This window comes from Carassius auratus, unplaced genomic scaffold, assembly GCF_003368295.1.
Source record: "Carassius auratus strain Wakin unplaced genomic scaffold, ASM336829v1 scaf_tig00037790, whole genome shotgun sequence".
NCBI lineage: Eukaryota > Metazoa > Chordata > Actinopteri > Cypriniformes > Cyprinidae > Carassius > Carassius auratus.
Window position 1 is genome coordinate 1 of NW_020526407.1, and position 17,819 is coordinate 17,819.

Genomic DNA, 17,819 nt, shown 5'->3' on the forward strand with positions numbered 1-17,819 from the left:
TTACTTTGATCTATTGCGAGTTTAAGCACTGTAAAAAAAACTATCGTTATAATCAATGAAGCTGTATACACTGTGAAACGAATCTCTTTCTTACATTGTACATGCATCTGCGCTTGTTTTGTTTATGTGTAATTTTCGTGTAATTCAGTCAGAGAACGCGCGCGCACTCAAAAACTGAGGAGTTTCAGCGATTACTCATCTGAACGCCTCTGATTGGCCACTGCATTCCTGAGCACAACATAATTGTGTGTGAGTGGTTAAAATGCCCAACACTGTTAAAACCTCTAAAATGAAATACAGTGCAACATGAGCAGATTTTTATTTGTTGCCACAGTCGACACTGCCTGTTCATTTTCACTTTGTTAGCAACAGACATAATAGATTTAATTTGTTTTTTTCCCCAAGTCCCCATGGCCAGGGGAAGGCTAAGCCTTCAGCCTTACACATGCTCCACCTATGACCATCTCTGATGAACTTGGTTCATCATATGAACGCGAATTCTTCCTGAACAAATGGGATTTGCCCACAGACGGGCCTTCGGGTTACTCATGATCCACTATCATGCATGTTTTCATCTTATTTAAAAATCTTATTTCTCCCTTACCTCGGTTTGAGTTGACCTTTGTCCCCAGCTTGGCCCTTGATTCTGTGCCACTCTCTGTGCTTGAGATGTTTCGTTTACCCTGCCTCCATGATGCCCTGACATCACACGTCTTCTCACTGACCCAGAGAGCACAGGAGTTGTGTGTACAGTATGTGTGTTTATGAGCGCCTACCCAGCTCTTTCCTATGTGGTTAGCATTGCTTTCATGGTGTCATTGTGGTACTCATGTGAAGAGGAATTTTTGTCCTTACTTTTCTGTGTGTGTGTGTGTTTCCTCTACAGTATTCCCAGATGCGAGACGAGGTGTTTAAGTCTAATCTTGTGTGTGCCTTCATTGTTCTCTTCTTCATCACTGGAATACAGAGCTTACTTCCCTCTGCAAGGTAAAACAGTAGATATACTAATGGCCATACCCACCATGGACATTGAGGTTGACACATGATCTGTTTGGGTTTATACTGCACATAGAAGTCATGGATTAATATTTCCCATAGTGTTAAATGTGGCTTTTTCAATGAAATGTAATCCACACCAGTCTGGAATATTCGATTACTCCCACGAGAGCATCATATAATATGTGATCGCTCATGTTTGTAGGATGGTGACTATGGTGATACAGTTCTCCGTCCTCATCTTGCTGCACTGTTGCCTTGTTGTTGTGACAACGGCGGAGGATTATAAGTGTTTGCCGCTGGTTTTGCGAAAAGCATGTTGCTGGGTGAACGAAACGTACGCTGCACGGAACGTCGTCATCTTCCTCTCCATCCTCATCAACTTCTTGGCTGCCATGATCAACATAGTGAGCAAACGTTTTTTATTTTATTTTTAATTTCATCATTATACTCTTGCAAATGTTATTGTGGATATATAACGTTTTAATTTCCGAGCTGAACCAATTTCAACTTATGAAAACCAATTATAAAAATGGGTTATAAATCCAATTATAGTCCCACTGTGGAGTATAAATGAATTTGTTTTCATTTTAGAATCTAGTGACAAAGGATTTCACAATGCATGGCTCAAAATCTACAAACGGGTACATAAATGTAACAAATCTTTTTGAGGTATTATAAAATGTTCAAAATGCTTTTTGCATAGTTCATTATACTATTTTATAGATTTAATTTTATTTAATGACCTAAATAAATTACGTCCCTCAGAGACTGACAGCTTTGGATTGCAAATTCGTTAACTTCGAAAATCAAGTTCACTTATTTATTTATTTATATATTTGTTTACCAGGAGAGGTTTTGATGCACTGTTACTTTTATTGTCTCTTATAATAAAAATAATTTATTTAAACCAATGAAAATACTGATCCTGTTGTAAATAATAGTTTAAAATCACTAAAAACTGTTGTTCCATTATTCCCCTTTAACAGATTTTGATTCATATCACTATCCTATTGGTAACTGGCCGATATTAGTAATTTTTCCAAATGCATTGTATTAGTCAATATTTGATGTGGATTTTTTTGTTGTTGTTGTTTAATAACTTACCTATTTTTTAAATTCATCTTTATTGAATTTCAAAATAAACATTAGTTTTTCATACTGTATTTTATATTGTTGTGATGCTTAAATTATATTTACAACATCTGATTTATTTTTTTATATAGCTTTTGTTTATTTTATTATCATTTACTGCTTTCAATAGAATATTATATATAATTATATTGCTCTTTTATACAGATCAATTCTCAAATGCAATCAATTCTTTAACATTAGCACTCTCTTTCTCTTTTACCGTAGCTTTGGTGTGATTTCGATAAATCCAGCTCGTTCAGGAACCAGACGTTTAATGCATCTGCCTCAATCCCAGATATCTGCTTCTACCCAGAGGTCTTTTCATCCACTGCTTCCTACACAATCAGACCCCCAGCCTCTTGCCAGTTTCAGTCTGTTAAAAGGATTGATACAGTTTTAGCAAATGTGTAAACCATTTCAAATCAATTTCTTGACTGTACATCGATGGGCTGCTAATGGTGAGGTTGTCTGCCCGTTTATTGACAGTATTTCGTGTTTACTGGAGTGTTGGCGATGGTGACCTGTGCAGTGTTCCTCAGACTGAACTCAGTTCTGAAGCTGGCCATCCTGCTGATCATGATCGCTATCTACGCAGTGCTGACCGAGGCCCTCTACACACCACTGTTCATCCGCTATGACACACTTACACTTAATCAGAGGTATGCAAACTCCCACATTGTGCCATTCAGGAACCATTAAGGAATAAATTAGCAAGAGCAAAATTATACATCACACTTTAACAGTATGGATGTAATTGTGATGACTCAAGAAAGTTCGTAAGATGACGTGGACCCACTATAAGATAATAGCAATACATGTCATGCTGTTTCTAAAGTAGCAGTCTGCGAGTGTTTTAATTGATTTCTGTAAGTATTATGATTGACGTCAGCCAGTCATAAATTTCTTTGCAAAGTCTTAATGAAAGGGACACCTCAAACTCTAAAACAGAAAGTAAATGTAGGTGGTACAGTATTGCCTGGTGGTCAAAGATTTTGTATGGCAGCTGTAAGTTTATAGGTTTAAACCCTGAAAGGGTTGCAATTTTGCTGTCTGATGACATGCACATACTGTACACTTGTGTTACCACCTACATACACTGCCAAAAGTTTGGGTCAGTCTGTTTTTTTATTTATTTAGAAAAGGCTGTATTAAATAGAGAAAACAGCTTAAACTGAAGGCAGTCTAAGCACTGCCTCCGCAAAAGAAGATGAACGCCTGCTTCTACATCACTGCCTGTTTAGCCCCGCCCACCGATTCACACATGTAGTGTACATAAAAAGATGGGCGAACCCAGGTTTATTTAGAAACCAAACAATAAACTTTATTTGATTAACTTTATTTTTAATGAAGTGCCAGATCATGTCAGTAAGAACTTCATTCATTTGCAAACAAGGCACAATTTGACGCAGAATTTTCCCGAAAGATCGAAACTAAAAACAATGCTGTTCCGGCTGTTTTGGATCCAACAGTACTGCCTTACCACAAAAGTGTGAGTAACTGTTTTTGTGTCAAAGCACTTAAATAGTATTACAGTATTAAATAAAAATAAAAAAATTATGCAAAATAGTAAACACTCCATTTTTATTTAAAGGCAGTTCATCACTGAGTTCAGTGATGTCATCATCCAGTTCCAATTCAGTTTAAATAGTGTGGAGAGTGGGGCGGGGCCGAGAGGCGTGGGAACGAGGAGTGAGGCCGGGTGTAGGGATTGGAGATGAGCTACACCTGCGCCCCACCGCCAGTATCGAGTCCCACGTAGGAGATGGAAGGATATAAAACTGGAGCGACTTTAGTGAAGGACGAGAGAGGACCAGGCCTGGGACATTAGTTTATGTGTTTGCTTTTTATTTGTGCGCGTCAGACGCCGTGAGGGGCTGACGCGCTGTTTTGTTTATTTTTGAATTATTTTAAGTATTTTGATTGTGCGCCGGTTCCCGCCTCCTTCTTCCCAATGAAATAGGAAGTTTGTATCGTTACAAATAGTATCTGTGCAATCAAGTCGACCATATCGCTGGATATTAAGTGTCCCCAACTAAGCAAGCCAAAGCGACGGAGACTTTGTCTATTATTACAGATAGTTTGATATATATACTGAGTATTTATGCATTTTAACCTATCACAGTGTCCTTCTATGAAGGATGTGAACTATTAGCCAATCATAGCAGTGGGCATTTATTTCCGAGTCTACAATCCGCTTAGTCTATTCAAACAGAGTTTTTCGGAAGAGGGAAGTTTAAAAACGGGATAGAAAATAGCCTTTTTACTTCTAAATTATGTTTTTTGATGTAAAAAAAAATTGGACCTCAGTGAACAGTACAAAGTAATTCATACAGTTCATGACCCTTTTACAAACAAATCATTTTTTCTTAACAGATATCATACTGTAATTGTTTGACAACAGTGTACACTGTGATTATATCATCAAGGCTCTTTATGACATTTATGACAGATGTTTCTCTTAGCTAACTGCACTGTGGACATTATAAACATGCTGAAGAACTCATGAGACTTTCTTTCCTGTTTCTCTGGTTACAGCAAAAGCTTCCTGGGAACCAAGGAAACGTCTCTGCTTCTCATGGCGATGTTTCCTTTTAGCGGTGTTCTACCACGGCCAACAGGTAACAGACATGCACACAAACGCTAACCTGACAGCGGATCAGGGGCCATTCAGTGCCTATTTTATAATGTCACGTTTCTAAGAAACGGCTGCAAGTTATTGGCTGCTTCATAAGGTCTCACAGTCAATATATAAAAGCCCTGCTTTCTCTCTGACGCACCCTGTGTGCGGATCTTTTTAAGTTCACTCTACTGATTGTTGTCTTTGATGCCGTAGATCAGGGGAAAGAGCTGGGCCGAGTGGTGATGAGCTAGAGAGAAAGAGAAATGAGCACTGCTGAGTTTGTGTGTGTGTGTTTATGGTGTCGGCGCTGCTCTGATTAAGGAGCATGGTGCTCACTTATGACCGAAACGCTTTGTGCTTGTGCCATGTGTTGGGTCCGGCTATAACCTGCCTGCCCGTATTTGCCCCCTCCTCGTATCCATGGAAACAGCATGTCATTTAGGCAGGCGGTGCCACTGGCACTGCTTGGCCTATGGAATGGGACTTGGTGTGTTTTTCATGGACAGAGATTTGATCATTTCCTATTTATGCTCATCTTGGTGTGTATGTGTCAGATGAATGAACAAGCACTTTGTCACCGCAGGTCAGCGTCAATAAGGCTTTATTCCTCATATGCTGTTGTTTATATGAGACATTTATTTGCATATACAGTGGGGTGCAAAAGTCTGAGAGCACACTGATAATTTGGGAATCGACATTCAATTTTAAAAGATTTTGAAAAAAAACCCCCGAATAAATAAGACAAAGACGTGTTGTTAAATGAGTTTTAAAAATGTATGTTCTATTTTATTTATTTACTATTTAATCAAAAGTTTAACTTGTTTAACTAGCTCTCATCCTTTGAAGCCTACTGTATGTATAGTTACAGTTATTTAAAACTGTTATTATTTAATTGCTTCTACACTGGAAAAATATCTTCAAATTTGATAAGAAAATTTATTAATTAATTAATTACAATTTCTCAAAATTTCATTTGTAAAACAAGATAATTACTTGTTGCAACACAGCATCTTTTTTAGCAATTTTTATTAACGCTATAGATGTTATTCTGTAAGAGCAGTGAGTGATTTTCTGCTTTTATTTTATTGTTTGGGTCATATTATCAGTGTAGACAGCAGTTATATACTGTATTATGCAGCTATCACTTAATACACAGATCTAATATAAAATTAATTTTTTTTTCCGGCTGTATATTACTGTATATCCGAAGTTTAAACTGTTAAAATACATGATTTCATAGTATCTGAGATACCAGCTGTAAAGACACAGCTCTTTTCTGGAAAATGGGTAGGGAGCAGCAGCTCATTTGCATTTAAAGAGACATGCAAAAAAACAGCCTGTTTCTGATTCTAAAAGAAATCCCCTAATGGGACACGGTAATTGGGGAGAAACACTGAGGGAGTAGGAAAATTATATTTCAGTGTTTTTTGATGCTCCCAAAACTTTTGTGATGCATTAATTTTTTTGTGAACAAACAAAGTTTGGGGCAATGCAATACTTTTGCAAGAGAATTGAAATGTTTTGTGAGCCAACGCAAAAGCATTGAAATATAATTTTTCCTCTCATGTCATATTTTTGTCATCGTAGGGTCTCAATTAAAAAATAATCAGTGGAGTAAGACAAAATAGACTTTTTTGCTTCTTAAGAAAATTAAATTAAATTATAATTAAAACAGACGAAGTTATTTTTGCAGTGTAGGCAGAACTGATATTAAACAGTGTGCCTTTACTGTGTCTCTTTAGTCTCTCTAAAGATTTTAGGAGTAAAATTTAGGACAAAGTAGATACTTTCTATAAATGGAGAACTCCAATGAGTCTCATGAGCTCTGATAAAGCAATAAAATGGCTTAAATTCAGCACATGTTCCCCTTGATTAAACTGTGAATGCAGGTACATGGCTTGCTCAAGGGAATAAGTCATGAGGGATATAACTTTTGTATTATCTGCTGAGTGAGAGCATTAAGGACCAGAATGTCACCACCGAAGAGCTTAGCACATCATTTTATCATGAAGAAGACAATGCATTCATTTTAGCCATTATTGTAACAGCTGTTCTTCCACCAGCCAGACTTTAACCATTTAAATTACTGTGCTGATAGCGATAAAGTCCCGTACCACTCCAGACAGCAGCGAGATTCAAAACCGGCCCTCCCAAGACACCTAAAACTTCTAAAACTCATTTATATTAAACTCTTTTCATACAGTTTTTCTTTTGTCAAAAGTAATTTGCTTGATGTGCTCTGCCTTAATTGTCTAATGTCTGAGTGTGTGGGTTCATATCTCTGTTTGAGTGTGTGCATGTGTTTTAGAGGTTAATGGAGGTTAGTCTTATTGATGTGTTTTTAATAATCAGTCGGACAGTCGCACACCCCTGTCTGCCCCACTTGCATAATTACTCCTCATAAAATCATCTTTGAGAGCATTCACAAGTAAATGCACACACACACTCATGCATTTTACACTCATACACATGCATAAACACTTACATCACACCCTGACTGTTAGTAAATTAATTTTTCAATCTGGACGCCTTTGTGAAACAGTTCCAATTAAAGCTGGATATTAATGTATGCAGATGAGCGTGTGTTGCTGCTTAATTAGGTGGGACCTTGTTGGAGCTCTTTGGCTGGAAGAGAGCTGATGGAAGCCAGGTTGAACAGAGATATCAGAAATGCAGCACAGCTCACTTCCTGTTAGAGACAAGACGTACCACAAAGGGTCATGACACTGTCAAAGAATTTAAGGGTGCTTACTGCGTACAGTGTATGAAAAAAATAAAACAGTGATGTCAAAAATGATGTCATCATCTACTCGTGTTGCTTGAGGACAAAAGGAGATTTTTAGCTTTCAGAATATCTCGGCTGTTTTTTCATGCAGTAGAGATAGATGGTTGTAAAAAAGTCAAGCTCCAAAACTAAATTCTTTAAAGAATTTTTGTTTTTGTTTTTTGTAAGGAATCATTAAATTATCAAAAATGTGTCAGTAAATATTTAACATTTCAAATAAATGCTGTTCTTTTAAACTTTTTATTCATCAGGGGATAAAAAGTGTATGTTTTAACATTGATTTTAATAAGAAATGTTTGAGCACCAAATCAGAATATCAATATTTTTTTCTGGAGGATCATGTAACACAACACATACTGAAATAATGGCTGCGGAAAATTCACAGGAATTAATGTACTTGGAATTGTGTTTATTTTAATTCATTTTAAATGTAAAAAACTAATTGTAAAACATATTTCACCATATCATTTAGACTATTTAATCAAATAAATCCAGCCTTAGGCATAAGAGACTTCTTTTAAAAGCATTTAAAACATTTATTGACCTTTTGAAAGGTGGTTTATTTTGTCCTTTTAAGAGACGAAAGTTGGAGTTTAGACTGGAGGAGAAAATCTTAAACCCTCATTAAACTGTCTGTGACATTTCAAAGCACTTTAAATGTGATGTTTTATATTGCTCTGATAGTCCCATCTAAAAAAATCATGATTCATCTTGTGAATCTGAAGGACAGCAGTGAATGTAGATTGTGTTCTGAAGAAAGTTAAATGGAGCAGAGCAAATGCATAAATTGGGCAGAGGGCACAAACCTGTACTGGTTTAGTTACCAGGAAGTAGAAATGACCCAGATGCAGATTGTCCCACATATCAATTTGCGAAATCAAGACAGAGACTTTAAAAGCTCTAAAGAAGTCTTAGGCCAGCAAGTGAAACTGAATGTTGACTTTCACAATCCAGTTACTGAAACCACATACTGTACCAGATGTTGTCAGATTTATAGTTTAAATCTGTCCTGATGCCTCATAGACAGCCCTTTTTGGTCTTATACGTGCAATAAAACAAACACTGTGAGTGATTTGAGTATTCATGAAATCAGAGACCTTCCTATTGAAACTGAACACTAGTGGTCACAGGAGACACATCTGAGACACTTGTCCAGATATAAACAGCAAAATGCATCAGTTGACCACTTGATCTGATCACTTGAGATCGATCTTTATACCAGGTGTAAATAGAGCCAACTTAACCAGAAGAAATACATTTATATGTGCTGTCCAAATGTAAAACAAGCTATTCATTCAGTGTAGATTGGTAACAAGGTTTATGGTATCTCGGTCTGGGGCTCGGCATCAGCTCAAATCAGTGGGAGGAATGGATGAGAAGTCTGCCAAAAGCCTGATGATTTTAGCAGAATGATGATCCCAGAGCCAAATTCACTTTTTAATTAACTTGTTCAAAAACAAAAATGTGAATAACCTAGAGAGGCCTAGTTAACGACTAGGATAATTCAGCTGAGAATATGGCACTGTTTGAGAATGAAATCTGAATGTTGACAAAAATGTTGACATTGATGCAAATGAATGGCATTGTAAATAATAAGATGTGGGGAGTTAAAACTTTTGTAAAAAAAAAAAATGATATTTTTTAAAGATACACCTCTATAAGAATATCAGGAATCAATGTTGTAAAGCATTTGTACATTTGAATTTTTTCTGATTATGAGTTATTTTCCACATTTAAGAAGGAAGTGAACATCTGTGCATCTTTCCTGTCGCTGATTACCTACAGATGCTTTCTCTTCTGGTTGCTAGGATTTTTGTGTGTCTTTTTTTCCAGTGACTGGATTGTGTTTGCTGAGTGTGTATTTGTGATTCATCTGCCAAGTATTGCTGACAGTTATTAGATATATCCATTTCTTGTCTCTCTTTTCTTTGAAACTTAAAGTCTTTTCTTCTTATATATTATATATGTATATGTATGTGTGTGTGTATGTATGTATGTATATATATATATATATATATATATATATATATATATATATATATATATAACAAAGATTTGAGGATAGTCACATTTATTCAACTACAGCACATTAAATAGGTTAAAAGTGACAGAAAAAAGCTACAAAAATCATTTCAACAAATTTGTAAATTGCAAATAAATATTTTTAGCAAGTTTCTTCATCATCATATCAGAATAACAGAATGATTTCTGAAGCATTAATTGACACTTAAGACTAAAGTAATGGATGCTGGAAATTCAGCATTGCATCACAGGAATAAATTATGTTTTAAAATATATTGAAATAGAAAACAGATATTTGAATTGTAATAATATTTGACCGTTTTCTCTGTTTTGATCAAAAAAATGCAGCCTTGGTGAGCATAAGAGACTTCCTGCTATATATTTTATGTAATTCATATTTTGTCCCCCACTGCCTGTCTGTTCTGAGTTTAGTAGCAGGGGCAAATTCATAATATTTTTTGCATTTGTGCAGACAAACATTCAGTTTTGAAGTGTGATCAGATGATATGTGTGTGTATTTGAAGTGGGATCAGATGATATGTGTGTGCATCTGGTCAGTTATTGAGCTTCTCTCTGACTCGTACAGCCATAGATTATGGCAATCTTTCTCTGCCAACGACTGTGTGATCTGTTTTAGTTCTGACTAGCTTTATTCTCTCTGTCTCTCAGCTGGAGTATACCGCTCGTCTGGACTTCCTATGGCGTGTACAGGCGAAGGAAGAGATAAATGAGATGCGAGAGCTGCGTGAACACAATGAGAACATGCTCCGGAACATTCTCCCCAGCCATGTCGCACGCCACTTCCTGGAGAAAGACAGAGACAATGAGGTAGAGAGACAGAATGGATTTGGGTGTGTGTCACTCCTTTAGTCTGACAGGAAAAGCATTGCAGCACTCAGACAGCAAGAACATGTGAGGAGGAGAGGATGAATCACTGACACTCTTCTTTATTCTGCTTTATTGACATGACAGTTAACTACGGAGGTCAATAGTAATTAAGCAAGTTAATACAAATGAATAGTTAATATACATGACATTTACATGTAGTCATTTAGCAGACGCTTTTATCCAAAGTGATTTACAAATGAGGACAATGACATGACAAATCAAGACCATACCAGACGGAGAACTCTGTTCCAACATGTAGTGAGGTGCCAAAAAAAGACAGCATCCTTACTATCCCAAAACATCAAAAGTGATAAGTGTTCTGGAATGTAGTGCATAGGTAACAACTCTGTGTAGTTGTATTGATTTCAGTTGAGTGTGACTTTAGCATGATGGTAGGTTAATGGCGCGTTATTTTAAAAATCATAAAAAGCACAAATATGTATTTATTTATTTATTTATTTTGATGAAATTAATTCTTTTATTCAGCATGGATGTATTAAATTTACCAAAATTGACAGTAAAACATATGTAATCTTACAAAAGATTTCTATTTCAATTAAATGCTGTTACTTTCATAAAAAAAAAAAAATCTAATATTACTATATGAAGTAGCTCAACTGTTTTAAACAGTGATAATAACAAGAAATGTTGCTTGAGCCTCAAATCAGCATAGTAGAATCATTTCTGTAACTTTAACGATGCTGAAAATTCAGTTTTCCCCTCACAGTAATAAATTATAATTATATAAAATGTTTTAAAATATATTCAAATTGTAATATTATTTCACAATATTACTGTTTTTGCTGTGTTTAATTTAATGTTATACTGTATTATTAGAATTATTATTATTTTTTTAATTCAGCATAAGAGACTTGTTTTAAAAACATTCAAAGAAATATTTCGAACGGTAGTGGTTCAAATCTGAGCTTGCTGAAATACGTTATAATACTTTCTGTAACATTGTTTTTCTTCTGGCAGTCATGTTTTTGTTTTGCTAGTTTCTTTCTTTTTCTTTTCTTACCTACCTTTCTTTATTTTCCTCCTTCATTTTTTCCTTTCTTTCTTTCTTCCTTCCTTCTTTCCTTTCTTTCTTTTTGTGAAGGCGGCCAGTGTTTATGTGCTCTCTTGTCCTGACGTGACTCCTCTGTTTATTTCTGGAATGTTCCGCTGTCAGTCAATCAGACAATAGGGAGGCTAAATAATGGAGCTGTATAACTCACAGATAAAAAATGCATCCATTAAGCTTGTGTATGTGTGTTTGGGAGAGAGAGAGAGAGAGAGAGAGAGAGAGAGTATATTTAGTTGCTGTAATTATCCCATTAATTTATAATCAGGTGGAGTATTGAGGCATGATTTAAATGCTGACGTTAAATGTGTATTTTGTTTGTTTGTGTATGAGTGTATGTCTGTGCTTGAGTGTGTGAAGTGAACTATAATTTACGTCACTCTATGCTATTATTAAGATGAGAAAATGGTCACTCTTCCTCACACACATACACACACACACACACGCACACACGCATACACACACACACACACACACACACACTTAAAGGGCACTGCAGTCATTTAGTTCAGTGACTTACACTTATTAAGTGTATTATTACCTGTTTTCTACACTTGTCTTCTGCAATCACTGATTTTTTTATCCAAATGATCTCTCAGCAGTGCTGGCATGCAGTGATGACATCATGCGTCAGTGGGGCGTATCAGTGCGATGCTGAATGTTTGGGTGTATTGAGAGAGTTTAACCCCGGAAACACATGATAGGAAAAATTGATAGTCTGAATGCACTGTAAGTCGCTTTGGATAAAAGCGTCTGCTAAATGCATAAATTTAATTTTTAATTTTTAATTTAAATTTAAATATCCGTTATTAGTCACGCACTTTATATGAATTGTACACCTAACTTTTTCTGAATTTTTTTTTGCTGCAAAATATATATATGCAAAAATTTTAGTAATTTGGTTGTGTGTTTTGTCCTTTCATTATTTTGTGGCAAAAATAATTTGAAATAACTTTTTAAAACTTTATTATTATTATTATTATTATTATTATTATATTAATTGTTACTTTTTTATTGCGACACTTCTTTGTTTTTACGATGAGAAATTAAATATAAAAATATATGATATTATATTATATTATATTATTCATTAATTAAATATAAGATTATTAATATTTAATATATTATGTAATGAACACACACACACACACAAACAAACATATATATATATATATATATATATATATATATATTTTTTTTTTTTTTTTTTTTTTTATTACATAATATATATATGTATACTGTGTATATTTATGATGTATATATAAATACACACACATACAGTCAATATTTTGCAAATATTTACATGCCTTTACATGTATATATTTATATTTTTATATTATATATAAATATATTGAACATATATTTTTCTTAAATATATACATCCATGTATACTGCACACACTGCATTGCACAGTTTATAACAAGATTTATGTAAACCATGTTTTTTGTATGGTGTATGTGTTTTTATTGGCATTATATATCAGATATCAGCCTTATCAGATGCATCTGTTCTGCTTTCTGTTCTTATGAGGCCATCAAGTGTGTTTGTTATAAAGCAACACTGCCCTCTAGTGGAGAGTTGTAAAAAGTCACCCCATGCTGCATTAACGATGTGCACTGTTATATTGTTCTGAAGTTCATTGAACCCACTTTTCTATATGTACTCACATCTGCCAGTTGTGTCAAATGGAACAACACTTTGAAGTTGACTTTATTGCAGCGAGGAGGTTTCTAACGTGTGATCTCCTTCTGTAGGAGCTCTACTCGCAGTCATATGACACGGTGGGAGTGATGTTCGCCTCCATACCGGGCTTTGCTGACTTTTACTCGCAGACTGAAATGAATAATCAGGGTGTGGAGTGTTTGCGGCTGCTCAATGAGATCATCGCTGATTTTGATGAGGTCAGAATTCTAGTGGCACAAACATGCTCTTGTTTAAAGGCATAGTTCACCAATAATCCCCCATGTTGATCCAAACACATTCAGTGACCAAAATTACAGCATACAGGTTTGTCATCAAATGAACTTTCAGTTTAGGAGGAACTATCCCTTAATGTGAATGATTCTCTCTAAGACACACAAATCCATCACACCTGCTCAGAAGCTGCTGTTGAATGATTAATGCTACATATGTAGACTGTCATATCTGAAAGATTGTCTCTCTACAGCTGCTGGGGGAAGAGCGATTTCAGGACATCGAGAAGATAAAGACCATCGGCAGCACATACATGGCCGTGTCAGGACTATCTCCTGAGAAACAAGTATGAAAACACACACACACTCCTACAGAAACCTACACACTAATGCATACTAAAGCAGATATTACTGGATGTCTTATAAGCCTGTAGTATCTAGTTTAGTTTGTGCACTAATCTTTCTATATGTGTGTGTTACCATAGCAATGTGAGGATAAATGGGGGCATCTGTGCGCGCTGGCTGATTTCGCCATTGCTCTGAATGAAAGCATTCAGGAGATCAACAAACATTCGTTTAACAACTTCCAGCTCCGAATCGGTAAGAGTCAAAAGATTCAAACAGATAATTCAGAAGAACCTCTGGAAGTGAGAATGGAGCGCAACAGTGACTGGCCACTTTTAGATCAGCCTCGATTTCAGAAGTGTGTTTTCTCCACAGGCATTTCAGAACAGTTTTATAAAAGATTCAAAACCATAAATCATGCTCAGCTCTGAGATGATTCACAATATTACAATTTGATTTGAAGACAAAAAAAAATATTTATATATATTTAAACAGAAATTTTACTTCAGAAATATTATTGCAAAAGATATTGGAGGTTGCTTGATTATGTGAGGATAGTTGATTATGTGGTTTGCAATGCTTTGTGTGAGTGAGCAGTCACTATTCCTGTTTCCATGGTTTCTTCTCTGACTGGTCAGTGTCCTTTCAGGATCATGGATAATGGAGTTCTTCACCATGTGATTTATTTTAAAATCATGATAACAATTATTAGTATTATTTTTATCTCAGGGGCATCTAAACAAAATAAACTGCCATTACAAAGTATGAGTAAGAGGTCAGTAAGGTTTTATTTTCTAAGAAATTAATACTTTTATTAAGCATTAAATTAGATAAAAGTAACAGTAAAAATTATAAATAAATATATATATTTGGCCAAGAACCAAATCAGCTTATTAGAATGATTTCTGAAGGATCCGGCAAAACTGAAGACTGGATTAATGGCTGCTGAAATTTCAGCTTTGCATTAAACAAATAAATTATATTTTAAAATGAATTAAAATAGAAATATAAATGATTTATCCTGTTTGTCTAGCCCTTATCGCCTTCTAATATGTTTAATAATTTATATACCTTTTTTTGCTGACTCTACTCAGTTCGTAACCCAAAAATTGGCTGTCATGGCATAAAACAGTCTAACAAATTAGTTATTTAAAAATATAAATTCTAAAGAATCTGACAATCTCAGGTCTTGAAAGATTTATTTATTATGACCAAAATCAGTGTTTTCTGAAAAAAAAAAAAAGTTAAGGATTTATAGTCCCACTTTATATTAGGTTGAATTAACTACTATGTACTTATTGTATTGCAAAACACTGCTATTGAGGTGGTATGGGTAAGATGTAAGGGATTTTTTTATAAGTACAATGTAAAAACATGTACGTACACAATAAGTACATTGTATCAAGTGATTAATTTAGGCCACTTAATATGAAGTAGGACCAGATTTTACTGTTTACTTTCTTAGAAGCCCTTTATAAGAAGGCTGAAGTATATGTAAGACCATTTAGTCTTTTAAACAGTGAGAAATGCTGATGCTGATCTCTCTCTCCTCAGGTATGGCTCACGGCTCTGTGGTCGCTGGAGTGATCGGCGCTAAGAAGCCGCAGTATGATATTTGGGGGAAGACGGTTAATCTGGCAAGTCGCATGGACAGCACGGGTGTCAGCGGGAAGATCCAGCTCCCAGAGGAGACCTACGCCATCCTGAATGAGCGCGGCTTTGCCTTCGAGTACCGAGGCGAGATCTATGTGAAGGGCATCAGCGAACAAGAAGGCAAGATTCGTACGCACTTCCTTGTGGGCCGCGTGCAGCCCAACCCGCTCATCCTGCAGCCGAGGAAGCTCACGGGCCAGTACTCGCTCGCCGCCGTGGTGCTCGGCCTGGTCCAGTCCCTCAACCGGCAGAAACAGAAACAAATCCTCAATGAAAACAACAACTCAGGCATCATGAAGGGCCACTACAACCGCAGAACTCTGCTGGCACCAGGCGGTCCAGACACCAGCCACGCCGAGGTCACGGACAAGAGTGAGCTGGCCTAGAAGACAAGGAAAACAGACTACGTACTTAACCAAAAGACTGAGCTGTACTTCAGACTGCTGCCACTGACTGAGTGTCTCTCTTGCTGTCTGTGTTTCTTTTTGTATTTCTTTTGTATTTGAGAAACAATAAAGGGGTTTAATTTTTTATAAAGGTATGGGTTTCCTTTAAATTAATGTCCGTATGTTTGATTGTTTACATTCATGACGGTGCCTCATGTTATGTTGGAAATATTGTAACACTGAAATTCTTCTCAGAATTATTAACATCCCAAAACCCAGATTTTATTCAACACTTAAAACCAAAATGGTCCCATCTGCAGCTTTTTTTATATTGTTGATGGCAAAATAATCATATACATTGTTCATCAGTTAATTATTGAGCTGCAAAAAAGCACAGTTATTATAGAGGTATCTAAATAACTTCAAATGTTTATGCTGCTGACATTGTGACGGATAGAAATGTCTACAATGGAAATGATGGTTAAGTGCATGATGTGCATGATGGTTAAGGAAAGACTCAAATCTCAGGAGACCCCTCAAGGTGAGAGGTGAGTAGCAAACCCTGGCCAGAGGATGGGTAGCATGTCACAAGGCATGTACTCAGAGGAGTACTAACCTTCGAGAAAGTTGCAGCATTATACTTGGGACCTGATGCTTGGAGGCTTCTGCAGAAGCCCGGGCTGCATGTCCAAGCCAAAGATAAGGGCTATCACCAGCCTGGATCAGTACCAATGACTGAAACCATCACTATAATCGGTCAACAGCAAGAGGTCAAACCTAAAAAAATCAGAAAACAGAACAGATCAGAGTAGCGCTGCAGGAAAAAAAAAGGCTAGTATTGAATACACAAATCATCGAACTCACCAGCCATGGCTCCCACACTTGACTCTGGCTCATGAATATAAGCTGAAGGCAAAGTCCAAAGAGCACTAGGGTCCGGACCATCAGTAGGTAGAGTTCATTGAGGAACTAGCCCTAGTGAACTAGTGAAGGATGCTCCTATCTAACCTCAGTCAGGAGGGAAGCTTTTAAGGGAAATTAAGGGGAGGAAGATGAGAACTGAATGTAATTCTCTTAGAGGGAGGTGAGTAGATGGCTTAGGTTTTACTCTGGTTCAGATGAGAGTGTTGAGAACGCCTAGTCTGTATCACCTCGCTCAAATCTTGCCTGTCACCCCTAGACCCATGTCATTTTTGCATTTTTGGAGCCCTACCCGGGGTGCGAGTAGCGACACTAGTCTTCTGAGCCCGACTTTGATCCTTCTGAGCCCGGCATGATCCATAACCTAAAGCAACTCATCATACACAGGGCAGGAGGACTTGGCAGACTCCATCTCAATTTCTTCATCCTCTTCTGACATCTCCTGCTCCTCCTGGCTTGGAGCCAGCAGAGCACAAGTTGCTGGATCAGATGATGTTAGAGAGATAGCATCGTCGTCCAGCAGTTCACTCTTGTCAATGACTGATGACCAGGATAGGGAAAGACCCTTTTTCATGGAAAAAAGCACACAGTGCATGCAAACTTTCTCTTCGAGGCCATCATGTGCATGCTTTTGCCCCAACAAAAGACACAAATATAGTGTGTGTCATCACAGACACAGTGTGTGGACACAGATCCACTTCTTAAACGCCTTATTGTGCTCACAATGATAAAGAATAATAACCGTTCTTACCGGAAATGCATACTTCAAACAGAACAATCCTTGAAGACGAAGAAGAGGATGACATTCTCTCCCTTTTATACTGTGGTCACTTTGGGTGATGACATCACAAGCTGTCGCTGGCCAATGTTATTGACCCTGTCCCAATGTCACCCTAAACCCTCGCACTCTTCGCCTGAGTCCTCACTTTTGTGACGTAATGCCGCTTTGACTGTTGGGTAGAATCTACTGCGGAGCTCGCCCCAGTCCAGACTGGGCAGAAGTGCTGATTGAGGGTGGATAACGCCCGTGTGAATGGGAGTCGGTGTCAACGCCTCTCTTTTACTTTGAATGGAGTGACTTTGGCAAAAT

At 36.7% G+C, this 17,819-nt stretch overlaps 1 pseudogene; it reads left to right on the forward strand.

Annotated features, from left to right (window-relative positions):
- The first annotated feature begins 423 nt into the window (after positions 1-423).
- Positions 424-15,937, forward strand: LOC113083336 (adenylate cyclase type 8-like; annotated as a pseudogene).
- The last annotated feature ends 1,882 nt before the right edge of the window (positions 15,938-17,819 follow it).